Source organism: Cavia porcellus, unplaced genomic scaffold, assembly GCF_034190915.1.
Source record: "Cavia porcellus strain 051 isolate PalLab524CR breed Dunkin Hartley unplaced genomic scaffold, mCavPor4.1 scaffold_32, whole genome shotgun sequence".
NCBI lineage: Eukaryota > Metazoa > Chordata > Mammalia > Rodentia > Caviidae > Cavia > Cavia porcellus.
The window spans coordinates 16,212,255-16,230,029 of record NW_026947515.1 but is presented as its reverse complement, the minus strand read 5'-3'; the positions used below and the strand labels follow the sequence as shown (position 1 = coordinate 16,230,029).

At 45.3% G+C, this 17,775-nt stretch overlaps 1 long non-coding RNA gene across 1 annotated transcript; it reads left to right on the top strand.

Annotated features, from left to right (window-relative positions):
• Positions 1–470: 470 nt before the first annotated feature.
• Positions 471–5,983, top strand: LOC134474367 (uncharacterized). Its single transcript, XR_010045197.1, has 3 exons — positions 471–740; positions 5,136–5,211; positions 5,431–5,983. It is a non-coding gene; the product is annotated as an uncharacterized LOC134474367 (long non-coding RNA).
• Positions 5,984–17,775: the final 11,792 nt, after the last annotated feature.

The following is a 17,775-nucleotide window of genomic DNA, read 5'->3' as shown; positions in this document are numbered from 1 at the left end:
GGTCTATATTCAGAACTGAAAATACATTTCCCAGTGTGTCTTCATTCATAGTGGTTTCTATTGTGAAGAAATTATATTTTTATATAATCATAACTACTCATTTTTTTATTTTATGGATTCTGGACTTAGTCTTATACTTAGATAAAATTCCTATTTACTAAATAGTTCCATGAATTTTTCAAATATTTTTATAGTTTTTCTTTTTTTCCCAACATCTAAATATTTGGTACATTTGGAAGGATCCCAGAGAAGGATACAGATCCAAGTTTTTCTTCCCAGATGGCTATTCCATTGTCCTCATACTATTTTTTTAAATGAACTATATTTTCCCATCCATTTACACTAGGCTTAAATCCCACGGGCAAGCATCAAATGATACGTCTTTACAAGAATGAAATAAAACAAAATATACTGGTCTGTAGTCACACTCTTTTCCCTTCCTCAGTGCACTTCGGAATCCATACCAGGGACACCGTGGACATTTAATCAAAGAAAACAGTAGGATTCTGGTTGCCCCATATTCTTATAAATCTCCTTGATGGAATATGATGCAACCTTTGAAGACGTGATTATAATAAAGAATATGTCAAAACAGGGAGGAAATACTTCTGATGAAAACATCAAGTGAGAAGGAGGATATAAACGATGCAAACCAAGATGACCACATTCTGAAACCATGCACAGAAGAGAATTACATGAGCAATCCCTGAAGGACGAGAGTGATTTCGTTGGAATGTGGGGTGAGTGATTCCATCCACCTTTTCCCCTGTTAACTTTCTATACAGTGATATCAGCATAATTTTCAAATTTGTACTTTTTTAATAATGGCTTTCTGTCTGTATGTGTTTTTTCCTTCTGTCTCAAAAGATTTCATGAAAAATAATAGAAGAGAAATAAAAAGATTACAAACCCACAAGCACAGGGGGGAGGTAAAAAAGGAAGCGAAAGATCTCATGGTTGGAAAATTCCAGCGTGTTTCTGGGAGACAGTGAGCTGATGGAGGAGTGGTAACAGACACCGCAGAGCTGTGAAGGGGGCGACGGGGTGGGGTGGTGATTAAAGTCAGCATGTGCCTTGTAGCCAGGGCTCCAGACTCTCTTTCTGGGAGACACTGCTGACTCACTGTGCATGCCCTCAGGCCGGGACACCCAGAAGTGCCCTCGCCTCCTTTCTCCCAGCTAAACAAGGGACACTGTGTTTAGCATCTCTCGCTTCCACTAGGAGCTGAGCTGTGCTGCGCTGTGGGAGAGTTAATTACAGTTGGAAAAGCTGTGTGAGCTGATGGAATCAAGCACCCAGCAGGCCCAAGGAGGCTTAGTGCCAGTTCAGTAACCCTTTCAGCCCCGTGCTCCTCTCATGGTCCCAGAGAGCAGCACTCCGTGGACGCTGGGCAGTTGTAGATGCAACCTCAAAGCAGGCTTCCTTTGACTGCTGCCATCCCTGGGAGAACAGGACAGGTGTGGCCAACTGTTAAAGTGGAGTGGGAGCGAGAGTTCCAGCCAAGAACCTAGCCCAGGCACCTTCCTGGGCAGCTACTTTCCCTAAAGCCCATAATGTGGCCTTGTTGGCTCTCACCCAGTGACCCTGTTTCTCCCCACATCCGGAGATGTCCTGTGATCTCATCTAGAATCCTCACCACTGGGTCTTGCTCCTACCTGTGAGGACAAATCCAGTCTCCACACACTGCGTGCCCCAGTGCCCTGGACTTGCTTCTCTGGATACAAAGGTCTTGATAAGATGTAGCAATGTAGGGCCAGGGATTTAGCTCAGCAGTGTAAGCACCTGCCTGGCAAGCATGAGGTCGTGAGTTTGATCCCCAATACCACAAAAGAAAACAAAGATGTAGAAATGTGTTCATTTAGATTCTCCAAGAAACTGATGGTGTTAGCAGATGCATGATTTAAAAGGGGCCCAGTGTACATGTTCCTTCCCTGTCCCCATGACCTGGATTTCAAGAACTTGAGGGACCTTCAGTCCAAAAACCAGATAGGAATAAAATATTCATTCATTCATTCTACAATATTCTTTTATTTGAGAAAATGAATTCTGAGGCCCAGATATGTAGTTTTGAAGGTCACAATCATCACTTATTGAAAAGATCACAATCATCATTTATTGAAAGTCTCCTCTGTAAGACAGACCTTATCTGGAAAATATAAATATTATCTCTTGGGCTGGAGGTATAGCTCAGTGGTATTGCACATGCTTAGCACACACAAGGTCCTACATTCAGAGTCCAGAACCAAACAAAACAAAGCAACCAACCTTCAGCTCAGAGCTCACGAGACTATTTATGCTCATTTTTAAAGATTCAAGTGTTCTTTTTATCCATGAGGTTTAAAAAAATCTGTCTTCTTTACCACTTAGATTTCATTAGCTAGAAACTACTTAGTGAGCACCTGGCACATGCCAAGCCCCAACTCAGAGACTGGGATACAAAGTGAGCAAACACAAAATACTGTTTTCATGGAGCTTAGATTCTAGTAAGAAAAATAGAAAATAAATAAATGAACAAAGAAACCAGTAATATGTAAAATGATAATGAGTGTTTAAGAAAAATAAAGAACCAGGAATAGTGGCACATGCCTATAATCTTCATATTCGGGGAACCTGAGGCAGGAGAATTGTAAATTCAAACCCAGCTTGGGCAATTTAGTGACTTAGCTAGAATCTCAAAAAAAAAATTTTTTTTTAATGGACTGGAGATGTTGCTCTGGGCTAAACCCCCTGAGTTCAACCCCTGGCTCAGTGAAAAGGCCCTGCACTCCAGCTTTAGTACTGAAAAAAAGGAGAGGATTTGCTTCTATCATGTCATAATGCAACAAGTAGGTGCCATAATCAGCTGGTACCTTGATTTTGAGTTTCTCGACCTCCAGAACTGTGAGCAATACATTTTTGTAATGCTGCAGTTTGGATGTGGCTCGAACACGTCCTCCAGTTCTCGGATGTTACAATGCTAATCCCGTATATTACATGGAGAAGTTACCTCCTTTAGGAGGCAAGGCCTGGGTAGAGAGTGTGGCCTGGGGACAAAGCACCTGCCTGACACATAAAAGACCTTGGATTTGATCCCCAGTGCCCCCCCCACACACACGCACAGAGGTGGGGCTCAGTGGAAAGTTACTGGCCTCTCCCACACTCTAGATTTCCATCTTGCCATGTGAACTTGCCATGTGTCCTCTGCCACTCCCACAATGGTCCCACGGATGCCATCCATTCCCAGGCACTCACTAGAGACTGGACAAGGAGGATGCCTGATGTTGAATTTTCAGCCTCCAAAACTGTGAGCCAAACCACATGTGGTGGTGCATACATGTAATCCTATCACTCAAATAACTCAAAGCACACTCAGCTACTATTATCTTTGACAAAGGGGCCAAATGCCTTCACTGGAAGAAAGATAGCCTCTTCAATAAATGGTGCTGGGAAAACTGGCTTTTCACATGCAGAAGACTAAAACCAGACCCATATCTCTCACCATACACTAAACCATGCACCATGAGCCAGAGATCTAAATATAAAAACAGAAGCATTAAACTGCTGCAAGATAGAATAGGTAGAACTCTTGAAGACACAGGTGTAGGCAAAGACTATATAAACAAAACACGGATTGCACAGGAAATATTACAAAGAATCAAAACCTGGGTTCTCATCTTATTAAAGAACTTTTACACACCAAAAGAAACTACCAACAAAATGAAGAGACAACCTACAGAGTGGGAAACAATTTTTGCCATTTGTTCTTTGACAAAGGACTAGTATCTAAAATAAAGAACTCAAAAAAAATCAGACTCCCCCCCAATTTAAAGAACCAATCCAAAATGTGATATTTATATACAGTGAGTACTACTCTGCCATAAAGATAAACTTGAGTCATTTGTAGGTAAATGGATGCACCTTGAGACTATAATCTTAAGTGAATTAAATCGGACACACATGTTTAAATACTGCAGTGTTTCTCTTGCATGAGAAAGAAACCCAAAGGATAAATCAGGAGCATAGTGGAGGATAGATAATGGAAAGTAGGAAAAACATGTTCAAATGAGAAGGAGAGGGGAAAGAAGGGGGATGGGGAAGAGAGAATGGGGCAGCCCCGGGTGTGGCGTGTCCACCGTTAGTGCCACTGTCTTGTGGGAGACAAACCAACCCCTGGCTCGGAGCAGCCGCCTGTGAGGTCTCTGGCCAGCGTCGCTTCCACCTATCCACAGGAGTGAGGAATATCTTCCGAAGCTCTTCAAAGGCCTTTTTGGCAAAAGTGAAAAGCGCGTTTTCATGGTGGACGTGGATGCTGCCGGAGGGACAGTGATTCTGTATAAACTGAAGCATGGTGACATTGTGACCACCATTCCTACCACAGGTTTCAATGGAGACTGGACTACAGGAACGTCCACTTCACCGTAAGGGATGCAGGTGTCCAGGACAAGATCTGGCCACTGAGGCGCCATTACTGCCAGGGTACCCAAGGCTTGGTCTCTGTGGTGGGGAGCAACCACAGGAGTTCATGAGATGCTGGCCCAGGCTGAGCTCCGGGACACTGTCCTCCTTGTGTTTGCTGACAGGCGGGCCCCCCTAAGTTGGGGCTGCACTAGGCCACAGGAGCTGGTGGCCACCTGTGCCTCCAGAGAGCACGGGCTCTCGGAAGGACTGGACTGGCTGAACCAGGACCCCCTTCCCCTCACTTCCTCCTCTCTGCCCTCTGCCTTCCTCTCATGTGGCAAATGTCCGACTCTGCGGTCCTGAGTACCAGGAGCTGTCTCCAGGGTTTGGTCACAATATGCATGCACTGCACTATATGTGTGCAGACATAGCCTGCAGCCAGGTCTTTATTGTAAATAAAAAACATTAAGTAGTTTCTGTTTCCATTGAGACAGTTTCTTGTACTTCTGTACAATATTACTCAATATTTTTATTGTAAAAAATAAATCAACTCGATGTCAGTACCGAGAAGGGTTTTGTTTGGTTGCATGGGTAGCTGGCTTCCAGGGGCTACTACTGGGCTGTAGACTGGTGTCAGGATCCATTTGATGGTTGATTTTTAACTCAAACTCAGTGCATTTTTAAAAATAGTTAAAAATTACAAGATAAGAACACTTGGACACAAAGAAGGGAGGTTATATCTACTGTCGGTTTTCCAGTTTGGCCTGAATGAAGCCACCAGACAGCTGTCCTCTGGGAACACAAGAGACGGGACAAACGCCATCCACTGCACAGGTACAGTAGAGACCCCGTGGCCCACCTGTCTGTGGGTCGCCTGCATTGCATGGCGTTGTGCTTGTACTGATGCTCACATGGTCACCTTGGGGTTGGCTGGGCAGGTCATGACGGGTGCGGGACCCGCGAGCCCCCTCCGTCAGCGTGCAGCTGGAGTGGCAGCCCCTGTTCCCAGTGTCCACTCAGAGGTGGTGGCCAAAGTCCGGGTCTCACCAGCAGGATCGCACGCAAGCTGGGTCAGTTGGTCCGCTGCAGACCACAGTCCCGGAGCAGCCCCCCATGTGTGAAGTAGCTTCCTGCCCTCAGCCTGCAAGTATCCAATTTGCCATCAGAAAAGACGACTTCTATTTTTTCTTTTGTATTCTGATAAACATTGAAGAATCTGGAGCTGTTAAATTTATCATGGGGAAACTTCAGAACTAGTTTATTTAGTGTTGTGGAACCTCTTGCTGTTTTCAATACACGAAAATAATCAACTGTTTTGTATAATTATTTTCAGTTTTCATTTAGACAAGCACTGTAATTAGAATACAGTCTTAACCATTTTTTAAAAAAAAGAGAAAATACAAGGAAAGAATGAAAACAAAGTTTGTGTAAATGTGTAAGTGTGGAAGGGAAGAAGGATTGAGGGAGGAGAGGGGAATGGAGAAAAAAGAACTGAATTTTATGCACAGGTACAAGTCCCTATTGATAAATGTAATCATTATGTTTGACAAATATGTATTAATAAAAAGAATAAAGTTTAAAAATAAATAAGTACATTTTTAAAAAACCATGAGTTAAATAATTCTCTTTTCTTCATAAATATCCAGCATCAAGTATTTTGTTATAATAATGAAAAATTGACTAATTGCTTACATTTCTTCACTTTCTAAATTGTATAGACAATGTACAGTATACTAACTAGACCCAAGTGTATCACCATGCACTAAAGTCAAGATGGATCAAAGACCTAAATATTAAAGCAGAAATACTAAATCTACTGGAAGACAAGGTAGGTAGAAATTTTGAAGACATAGGGTTGGGCAAAGAGTTCATACACAAAACACAAACCACATGGGAAGTACTTCAAAGAATCAACAACTGGGATCTCATCTTATTAAAAAGTTTTTGCACATAAAAAGAAATCACCAACAGAGTGCAAAGGAAACTCACAAAATGAGGAAAAAATCTTAGCCAACTGTCCCTCTGACATAGGGCAGATATCTAGAACATATAAAGTTTAAAAAAAATCTGATCCCTCAGATTCAAAGACCCACTCCAGAAATGGGCATCTGAGATGAACATGCCCTTCTCAGATAAGAAATACAAATGACAAATAATGAAGAAATGTTCAACATCACTGGTCATTCAAGGAGTGCAAATTAAAACACGGAGATTCCTTCTCACTCCAGGAAAAGTAGCTGTCATCAAGAAATCACAAATGTAGGTGGAGATGTGAGGAAAAGGAGCCTTCTCCACTGTTGTGGGAGTGCGGACTGGTGCAACCACTGTGGAAATCAGTATGGAGATCCTCAAAAAACTAGGATTGGAGGCACCATTCAATCTAGCTTTTAGCCTTCTGGTTATTTTCCCAGAAGAATTGAAAACATTATCCCACAGCCATATATGTGCACCCATGTTTTTAGCAGCACAAGTAAATCTTATAAACAACCTAAATGCCCATCAACAACAAAAATGCCCATCAACTATGCAATGGATAAAAAGATGTGATATTTTTATACAGTGGAGTGCTATTGTATTATTTCCCTAGTGTAAAAAAAAACTGAAAGAATAAATAAGATCCAAAATGCACAATAGATATTGTAAAATGAAAGAGAAAGAAAGTGTTCAAAAGGAAAGAACAACTGGGATAAGGGAAAGGAGAAAAGAAAGAACATAAAGATTATATGTATATATATGTGTATTTGTATATATGTAAATATATACAAGATAGCTAGCTATACTACTAATCTGTTAGTTCATCAAAAAGAACATGTGTGTTTTCATGGACTGTTTGATCATTTTTTTGTCTTTTTTTTTTTTTTTTTTTTTGAGACAGGGTCTCTCTGTGCAGTTCAGGCTGGTCTTGGGCTCACTTTGTAGCCCAGGCTGGTCTTGAACTCGCAACGATCCTCCTGCCTCAGCCTCCCGAGTGCTGGGATTACAGGTATGGAGCCACCACGCCCAGCTTGTTTGATCATTTTTTATGCCTAAATTTTGTAATCTGAACAACTACTTTGAAGATACAATTCGCAATATATTAAATAGTGCTAATTTCCTATTGTTTTGAAATTCTGTATCATTTTTATCCTTTTTTTGTTTTTAAAATAAAAGACACAATATACAATGTACTAGCCACTGCTACTCTCTTACAATCTCGTTTTGAAATTTTGTACCACTGCTTTTATTGTTTTTCTTTAAAATTAGAAAAAATAAATTGGCCATGTAGATGAGTGGGTTTAGTTCTGTGGATCTGTGCATACGCATTAGGTACTTCAACCATTTCACTCTGTCACCTTGTTCTACTTCCCACTTAGTTTCATGCTTCTCTTTTCTTTCCCCTCTTTCTACCTTCCTTCCTTCCTTCCTTCCTTTCTCTTTCTGCAATACTAGGGATTGAACACACGTCTTCCCATTGAGCTACATGCAACAAGTAGGTGCCCAGCTCTAAGTTCCCACTTGGGGGAGGTTTCAATGTGTAACACGTATTTTTCCCATATTCATCCATCCTATCAGCTACCTTTAAACCCTCTCACCCTCCTTCTTATCACCTTCTTCAAGCCACACTCAGAAAGATGCTATCACGTTTCCCCTAATATGTGACATCTCAAAGAGAAAGTTCAAGAGAAGAACCCAGGAGTGGTAGCACAGCCTGTGATCCCAGCACTCTGGGAGGCTGAGGCAGGAGGACTACAAGAGGAGCTTAAAAATTTTTTAAATTTAAAAAGGGCTGGGGATGCAACTCAGTGCAAAGGCCTTGTGGTCATCCCCTGCTACTGCCAAGGCCAAGGGGAGGAAGAAGTCAGGAGAGTGCGGGGAAGAGTGACAGAGGACATTATTTTACACAGGCTGGTCAAGGGTGCTGTCTCTAACAAGGAGAATGTAGAGCAAAGGCTCAAATTAGGTGACGGCGCAGGCCATGTGGCCACCCAGGAGGAGGTGACACTGGAGCTGTACGTGCAGATCTAATTTTTTTCTGAGACAGGGTCTTGCTAAGTTGCCAGGCTGAGCTCAAACTTGCAGTCCTCCTGCCTCAGCCTCCCAGAGTGCTGGAGCTGCACACGCAACAGTGGTGCACTGGAGAACAGCAATGAGAAAAATATCACAAGAGTGGAGGGAAAAAGATGGGGACACAAAGAAACAGAGGCTGAGAAGGCGTGGCATTGTCATGCAGAGCCTTTTTAGATAAGGGCTTTATGGGAGCTGCACATGAAAACATAATGTGGAGAAAGGTACGCAAATCGTAACTGTACAACTCAATCAATTCTCACCGACTGACTCCCCGCTTTAACTCACCGTCCAGATCATACTGCAGAGCATTGCAGCAATCCTGAAGCCGCCTCTTCCCTCCTGTACCATTACCCACCTGCCTGCCCACGGGCTACCACTGTTTGCCATCAATAAAGTTTGCCTATTTTGAACTTTCCATGAATGGACTCAAAGACAGATGTGATGGAGCACACCTGCAATCCCAGCACTCAGGAGGCTGGGGCAGGAGGATCTCGGTGAGTCTGAGACCAGCCTGTGCTACATAATGAGTTTGAGGCCACACTGAAGTACCTAGCAAGATCCTGTCTCAAAAAACAAAACAAGCAGGGGCTGGGGATTTAGCTCAGTGGCATAAGCACCTGCCTTGCAAGCAGGCAGTCATGAGTTCGATCCCTGGTACTGATAAAAAGGAAAAACAAAAACAAAAAACAAAAATGGAGGGGTTGGGGATTTAGCTCAGCGGCATAAGCGCCTGCCTCGCGAGCAGGCAGTTGTGAGTTCGATCCCCGGTACCGATAAAAAGGAAAAAGACAAAAAAAAAAAAAAAAAAAAAAAAAAAAGGAATAATGTAGCATCGCCCTTTGGTGTCTGGCTTTATTTTCACTAAACAGTATATTTGTGAGGCTTATCCATATTGTTGTGTATAGTCGTGGCTCACTTTTTTCATTGCTGTGTAGTATTGCATCATATAAAATACTACAATTAATTTATCTATTCTACCACTGATTGACATTTGAATTATTCCCAAGTTAAAGACTCTTTCAACTACTGTTCTCTGAGCATCTTCATTTGGGTTCTTTGGAACACACAAGTGTGGGTTTCAGCTGAGTAGACACTGAGGAACAGGATTCTGAGGTTTTCGTTTGTGTTATAGGTGTTACTACATCATCTTCAGCCCCTCCAGCCCCAGTACTGGGGATTAAATCCACAGCCTTTGCACTGAGCTAATCTCCTCTTTATTTTTTGAAACAGTCTCAGTAAGGCACTAAAGTGCCACGGGCTTAAACTTGAGATCTTCCTGCCTCACCCTCCCATAATGCTGGAATCACAGGCATGTGCCACCAAGTCAGGCTCAGACTTTGTTTTTAAAGCTGAATAACTGGGTAATAATTTATAAGTTTAAAGTAGAGAAACCACATCATTTGACTTACATCATCAAAGGATCACATGCTAGGGTTTTTGGGAGAGTGGTAAAGTACAGGACCTCTCACATGCTAGGCAAGCACTCTACCACTGAGCGACACCTCCAGCCCTTGATGGATTTTATTTGAAACAGGGTCTCCCTAAATTGCTCACGCAGGGTTCTGACTTGTGACCTGCCTGCCTCAGCCTCCTAAATAGATGGATGATAGCCCTATACAACCACTAACATAAGAGAAATTTTTTAAAGATTACATTTCCAAAACACTCACCACAGGAAGTGAAATGCTGCTGACTGGTCCCAGAAGTCAAAGCATGACTTCAAATATCTGTCCCTAGCCAGGATCCCTCCTGATAGGCTGGGAACCATAACTTCAGAATATTCTAGAACCATTCTTATCACCTACCCCACCACCATCATATCTTCCCTAGACTATCACAGTCCCACCTAACTGTCGCCCTCCTTCCACATCCTGCCCAGCATTCTCTGAAACCCATTTTTAATAAATCAGAACCTGTCACTTCTCTATTAAAACTCAGTAGTTTCCTGTTTCATGCAGAGCAAAAACCAGTCTGTGCTAACGCTCGTAAGTTGTGGCAAGATTCTGTTCCCTGACTTGCATTCATGTGACACCATGGCTCACTCTGTTCTGGCTTCCTCAACCTTTCTCCTGATCATCAAACTATCTAGGATGCTCCAACCTCAGGGCCTTTGCACTTGCTTTTCTCTTAGCCTGAACACCTCTTGTTCCCAGCTAATTGCCAGGTCACTCCCTTACCTTCTTCAAGACTTTCCTCAAAATTCCCTTTCCCAGGAGGAACATGTCCAATCACTTGTTTTATTAAAGTTTTATTATTATTCATGTTTCCTCCATACCCAACATTCACATCTCTTTCCCAGCTTTGTTCTCTCTGCTTGGCATTTATCACTATCATACATGCTATAACTTTTGATATTTTTATCTTGTTTATCAACTGTCCTGCCCACTGGAACATAACTGCTGTGAGGACATTGATTTCTACGTTTTGTTCACCACTGCGGCCCAGCATGTGGTCAACAGAAGAACAGAGCTTGGCACATAGTAGGCACTCGATAAATATTTACTGAGTGAATGAATAAATGAACCCCTGCCCTAGATCCCTCTCTGATTACCTGAGCTCAAGAAGCTAGTGACAAATGAAGGGTGGCACCACCAAAGCTGGAGCTGCCAGTGGAAACTTTCCGTCTATACTCTGCCTTCCTGGCACGCAGGGGTCCGGGAAAAGCGGAGATGCCTATCGATATCTCCATCTGGAAGAAAGATGGAATTAGGTACTAGAAATCAGAGGAAGGATGTCTCCGCCCGTCTGCTCCGAAGCTGGATCTGCCTGGCAGGCCGCCTGCTCCCAGAAACAGGATGTGTCCAGAGAGGAAGTGACTGCAGACGAGGAGCGGGGTAAAATACCCTTGCCTGAGACAGAACACTTGAGGCTAGTCATTCTGGAGCCTTCCGAGGGCCCATTCCTGGGAGATGAGTAAAATCCGCTCCACGGTGCCTGGGTGACTCATTCTGGACAGCGGGGAATCTGCAGCCCCTTGTCGGGGCCAGCAGGTGCTTCCTCCTCCGGGCTGCCCACATGGGGCTGCTGGATACTGGAGGGGAGAGGGTGCCCGTGGGAACCCCACAGTCAGGGAGGTAGAAGGAGGCACAGCCGACCCACTTCTGTGCCCAGATCTTCTTGGGGATGTCTGGGCAAGGACATGTGCCCTGAGCAAGGCGGCAGGTGTTGGTGCTGTGTCTGTCACAGCAGGGAAGAATAACTAAACGCTGCCTGTGAATTGAACATCTGTGATGCTGGTCTGCAGGAGCCACATGAGGAAGCAACTTCAAGATACGTCCTGTTACCAATCTTGTCTTCCTTGATTTGAGGTCAGAGGCAGACAGTGTAGAAAGCCTCTCTTGGGGTCTCTTAAGAAGTCTTGCTTCCTGCACCTCCTCCAGGAGCAGGTGAAGAAGCAGTCTCCACCTGACCAAGCCCTGGGACCCTAGAGCCGGGCAGCCCAGCAAAGGGAACCTCCAGCCTCAGCTTGGCAGTCCAGGAAGGGGACCACAGAGGCTCTAGCCTGAGGTCTTGTTTTGCAGCTACGAGAGAAAGAAAGTACTTCCCCAGACATCCACAGCAGTCTGCCTTGGTGGGCTGTAAAGTGTGGGCTCTCGGCCAAAGGGCGCTAATGTCACACAGCCCATACCAGGAAATGCAGTGGAAAACAATTCGGCTAGTTAAGGAACAAACACAAACACGGTGCTCAGGATGGAAACCGGCAGACACATCAATTTGAGGTTCCAGAAGAGGAGAAAAACCACTGTACAAAACCACAGTGATCTACAGACAAGCTGTGGGCCTTGTGTTTATATGCAGCACAGTGGGCAGGTCAGAGCTTGGAATGTTCTTATGTGCATTAAAATAACGATAATAAAAGCTGCAGCATTTTTTCCTCCCTCTCTTTTAAAACCAAAACAAGCATCTTTAAGCTTGTTTTTTGGTAAGAGCTTAAAGATAGCAGGAGGTGTCATTCGGGCATGTGGCTTCTAACTTGTTTATTTACAAAGCTCAAAGGTTGACAACTAGAAAGAATCAGCAAACTGATTGTTTTTTCCTTACACAGTTGATTGTGAGCATCTTTTTAAATTAGTCTACATTTACACTTTTTTGTATGCTTCCTTTAAATTAAGAGACTAAAGGGCCTCCCTCAAACAAAGGGATGAAGCAATCCTAGAAAATGGCCCAGAAGTGAACATGGTCGTGGGGATCCCTTGGCCCGAAGCAGTCAGCATTCTCTCCCCGGCCTCTGCTGAGCGAGGGCTCACCCCGGTGCCCTCCCTCACATTCTGGTAGACTGGTCCAGCTCTTAGCCTCTCCCTCTCTGTGGCAGCCATGCACCCCGGGGCAGGCGTGGGGGTGCTACCACTTGGCTGTTTTGAGTTCCCCCTACCTCTTCATTTGTTCTCACATTGCCCCAAACACTCGTTTTCCTTTCTGGAATCTAGAGATCAGGGCAAAGCAGTCATTCTCCCTGAAAGAGGTACCAACCACCCCCAGAGAGCTAGGGACTAAGGAGTTTCCCAGCATGTGGGACTTCGCATCTGAGAACCAGGACAGTCTCAGGAAAACCAGGTGAGTTGTTCACTCTCTTCCTAGAACTGAGCGGGGCACAGTCAATCCTGAGTGAGGTGCTGGAGACCCCTCTTCACAGCTCCACCAGGTGCAGGTCGAAAGTTCCCAGAATGCACACTTTCTGACACTCTCACTGGCTAGCTGACTGAGGCACCATGCTCACCCCGAGGCCACTGTGAGGACAAGGGCCAGGTGCTGGAGAGGCAGAGCCATCCCCCCAGAGGCAGGGCCAGCCGAGGATCATCAAAGCCTGCAAATGCTTGAAACCAGCCTCAAGCTCACCCGTTGCTCCAATTTGTCCTGAAATGAAGGAGTCCCCAGGGTTTCCTCCTGTGGGGTCAGCAGCACATTACCCAAGGAGGAGACCTGAGGCTTTTGCTCCTGCCAGAGCAGCTTTATCCTCAGGGAAGAGGATCTGGGATCCACCCTGGTAGGGGGGCAGGGGCCAAGGCAGAAGCCACAGAGTCCGCCATACTGCCGTGGGGGCACTGAAGTCAGGCAACCAGGCCTGATGCACGTTTAAGTAATGTTTTCCAATAATCAGTGCTCCTGATTCAGCCTTCCAATATCCTTGTTAGGTGAACTATTTCTATATATCAATCCATGGCTCTAATTATTGTAGTTTTTTTTTAGTTTGATAATTAGGCACATTAACTTAAGATACTTCACCTGAAAATGTAATGGACCTATTATTTGTAAATGTCAACAGCAAAACCTTAAAAAAAAAAAAAAAAGATTAAGGGACTAATATTTAACTCAAGGGCTGGGGATTTAGCTCAGTGGCACAAGCGCCTGTCTGGCAAGTGTGAGATCGTGAGAGTTTGATCCCAGGTACAAAAAAAAAAAAAACATAAAGACATGTAGCTCAAGTTGGGCTTGCTGGCACATGCCTGTCATCCCAGCACTCTAGAGGCTGAGGCGGGAGGATCACCATGAGTTTAAAGCCAGCCAGGGCTACAGAGTGAGCTCAGTGTCAGCTGGACTTGCAGCAAGACAGCATCTCAAAAAGAAAAACACAAAACATGTGATTCAATGGCAGTAAGGAATAAAAAGGATTGAATAAGCAAATACACAGGGAAGAGAGGACAAATATCCCCTGCAGAAGAATTTCAAATCATTTCTGGAGACGCTTCTTTCCCAAGCGGGTGGAACTCTGTACTTCTTCAGTGTGCTTTATGTAGTGATTTTTGCCCAAAGAGCCCTGAATGGAAAAGGGAAGGAGAGAGAGGCTTAAGCAAACGCTCTGCCACTGAGCCACCACCCGTCTTTAGAAAAGAATGTCTTGGGGCTGGGGATTTCGCTCAGTGGCATAAGCGCCTGCCTTGCAACTGCGCAGTCATGAGTTCGATCCCGGTACCCAAGTGGAGAAATCCAATCAGGTTGCCTCTCCAGAAACTGAGAGTTGGTCCTATGTCACCAGGCTTTGCTGACACCCTGTGGTAAGGCAGAGAGGCGGTCCCACAAAGCAGTGCAGTCTGGGCTCTGTAAATGGCCATCTCTGAGCTCCAGTTCTACCTCCCTGTGCTCTTGGGGCAGGCAGCTAACCTCCCTGAGCCTCTGTTCTCCAACTGCAGGTGCAAAGGTTAGAATGCCAGGCCGTGACTGGCCTCAGCAGTAGAGAGTACTGGGGAGTGTCTGGTTGCGTTGGAAGGGCGCTTTGGCACTAGCATGGAAGGCAGTGAAGGGCTGGCTCTCCCCACCCCTCACCAGCAGTCCTCCTCTACTCCCTGCATTTACTCAGCCCTCCAGTCCCCGTCTGCTAAACGCAAGAAGGTCAAGGGCCTTTCAGGACCTCTTGGGCAGTTTGGCTAAGGCCTGTTTTGCACAAAGCTTTGCCTGCTGAGTTGATGGGCCACGGAGGGTACACTTTGTAGAACACAATGTTCATACCAGCATCTCTAACCACAAACCCCAAGAGTCTGACTGTTGAGACACTCAGGAAGTCTGAAGGGTCCTCTCATCTTCAGAGGCCCAGCCCAGCTCACGGGAATGGCATGCATCAAAGGCAGGAAGTCCCTGACAAGTCTGTCCCATAAGCCACCAGACGCTGGTTACCTTTATGTGGCTGCACAAGAAGCCGAGTTCGCAGGGAGGGGTGAGGTGGTCTGGGGCCTTTGCAGCTGGGGTGGAGCACAAGTCTGAGAAGCGAGGCTGCAAAGTGAGGCCTGAGCTCCCCACCACAGGAAGCCTGGCTGCCCAAAGAGGGAATCTGAGTTCAGGCCTCGGCTCCCTTGGGGATAAGTGACATTGAGTTCCTGTTTCCTTCCCTCTCTGTTTTTCTTCTTTTTTTCCCTACAGATACCCTAAAGGAATATTAAATGTATACTGCAAATCTGAGGGATAAGACCACAGAGAAGTGTGAGCAGTCTTCTTCTAAGATCTGAGGTCTGGGGCAGCCCTGACTGGCTCAGTGACCCAGAGAGCCAGTTCCCTGTCCTGGGCCTGGGGGTGCTGCACTGAAGGGCTGGTGTGCCAGGTCAGACACTCAACTCAGTGGCCTGGGATGATATCCCTGCAGCTAATAGACCCATGGGAGAGAAAGAAAGGAGCTCTTGATGGGCTACAGAACCATCTTTGGAGGAGAAAGAACAGGTGAGCCTTGAAGCCCTGCTGGTTTCCTGTGGTCACACACCTGTGGGCACACACCTGGTCAGCTTACGACAAAAGCGAACCAGAAAAGAAAGTAAATAAAGAACAGACAGGAAGAGAGAGAAAGCAAGGAAACTGAGGCAGAAAGCGATAGCAGGAAACCCAGAGACAGAGGACGGTGACAGCTCCGTGGGTGAGCCCCACTCTGAGCCTCCCCTGCCCAAAGACTTAGCTGTGACAGGGACTCAGATCCTCACATCCTGGACTGCAGTGAGAGATCTGCTAAAGCAATATCCGGCCTTTCATTCTAGCTTTGTGCTGCATCAACATTGCCTCAGAGCTGCCAGTCACCTGCCTTGGGGCTACACTTAGCACGGCTGCTTTTCTCTGCTTGTAAATTTCAAAATGATCATCCTATCACGTAAGTTTTTAAATAGTATGTTTAAATCAACATAGGAAATGAATTTGACTACTGAACACCGAACTCAAATAAAGGTGGTTTAAACAAAGCTGAGTGTGTCTCTCTGTGCCAGCCATCCTCACTGGGTAGGGATGCAGGCTCTTTCTGCTGTATCACCTGTGCAGCCTAAGGGCACGGTTCAAGACGGGTCACCCCTGCTGAAGCAAGAGGCTGAAGCAGGAGGATCACTGTGAGTTCAAGGCTGGTGCAGTCTACAAAGTGAGTTCAAGGCCAACCTGAACTGCATAGCAAAACATGTCTCAAAAAACAGAAAAACCACAACAAGGTGGGTCACCCCAGCACGGTCACTTGCAGCCAGTAGAAAGCGATGAAATGGAGGGGAATCACGCGTCTCCTTTAAGGCACAGACTGGAGCTGACCTTGCCATTTCTTCTGTTTTACAGTTTAAAACACAGTCATGGTAACCACACCCACGGGCAAAAGGCCTACAGGTCTTATAAGAGAGTAACCCCCTGGCCTTCAGGTAGCCAGCAAGGCCTAAGAGGTGGTGTTTTAGCCTCAAGTGGCCTGGCTCACTGTCCCAGCACCTCGTGCATAAGGGTGACTTTCCCCGTGTGAATCAGGACGCACCAAAGCCAAGCTCCTCTGATCTATTAGACTAGAACGAGATGACCCCGAATCTGAGAAGAAGGAGGACAGAAACCCCATAGTACTGGGGGAAGAAGGGGTTCCCAGTGCAAAAGTGTTAGGGGAACCTCCATCAACCACCAGGAATCATCAAGGTAAGAACATTACTCCCCAGACCAACTGCAACTCTGGAAGCCCATCCTTTAGTTGGCTAGAAAGCAAGAACAGAGACTTTTAATTTGTACACAGATAGATAGAGACTACAGGATACAGTCTACAGGATCTTCATGAGTATATGTAAAGGAAATTCATGAGGGAATAAAAAAATAAAACGATCATGTAAGACTCCTCTCAGAAATTCAAGGATTGTTAACAACCAAAATTATAATGATTCTAACTAGTACAGCCTCACCGGATTGACAAGCGGGCTGAGAGGCTGAAAATTCCCTCACAGGGCACAGGCAAAGGAGCTGAAAGCTGACTTGGAATGTTTCATCAGTTATACCTGACCTCCCTGCCATCCCTGACCACACTTCCCTTCTACCACCTCCAGGCCTGGAGGCCACTCCCTTTACCAAGATGGAGAAACATTGTAACGAGGGCCCCAGCATCCTCCGGGAGCTCTGCAGTGACTGTCACCTGGGCTGGAGATGCAGCTACGGTTACTGAAAGAAACTGCAGTCCTTGACCTCCGTGAGCAGGGTGTGCGCAGACAGGTGCTTGTCAGACCCGCACGGCACAATTAATAAACAGAGAGCAGAGACAGTCTGATTTTTTGTCTTACAGGTATTATCCATGGTAATTATGCTCATTGATCCCAAAGATCCTAGGGAATGAGTGGGTGAGCAGCCTGCTAAGTGACTTGCCAGCTAAAAAGCAGAAGTCCATATTTGAAGCTGGTTTGTTAGACCACTATTTGGCCTTGACTGATTTTATTCAAATTTGGTATGCTTGATAGTATCAAGTCTAAGAGTAGAGGCAACTACTCTGCAGATGACAAGATGTAAAAGATATCCATTCCGGTTTTGATTATTAATTGCTTTCAAGTCCTACGATGTCTTCAAAGTTGAGTTTTTATAAAAATAGCTATGCAATGCTATGCTTAACTGTACAATGCCTGATGATGTTGACAATTCTATTGAAAATAACAAGAGAAAGCA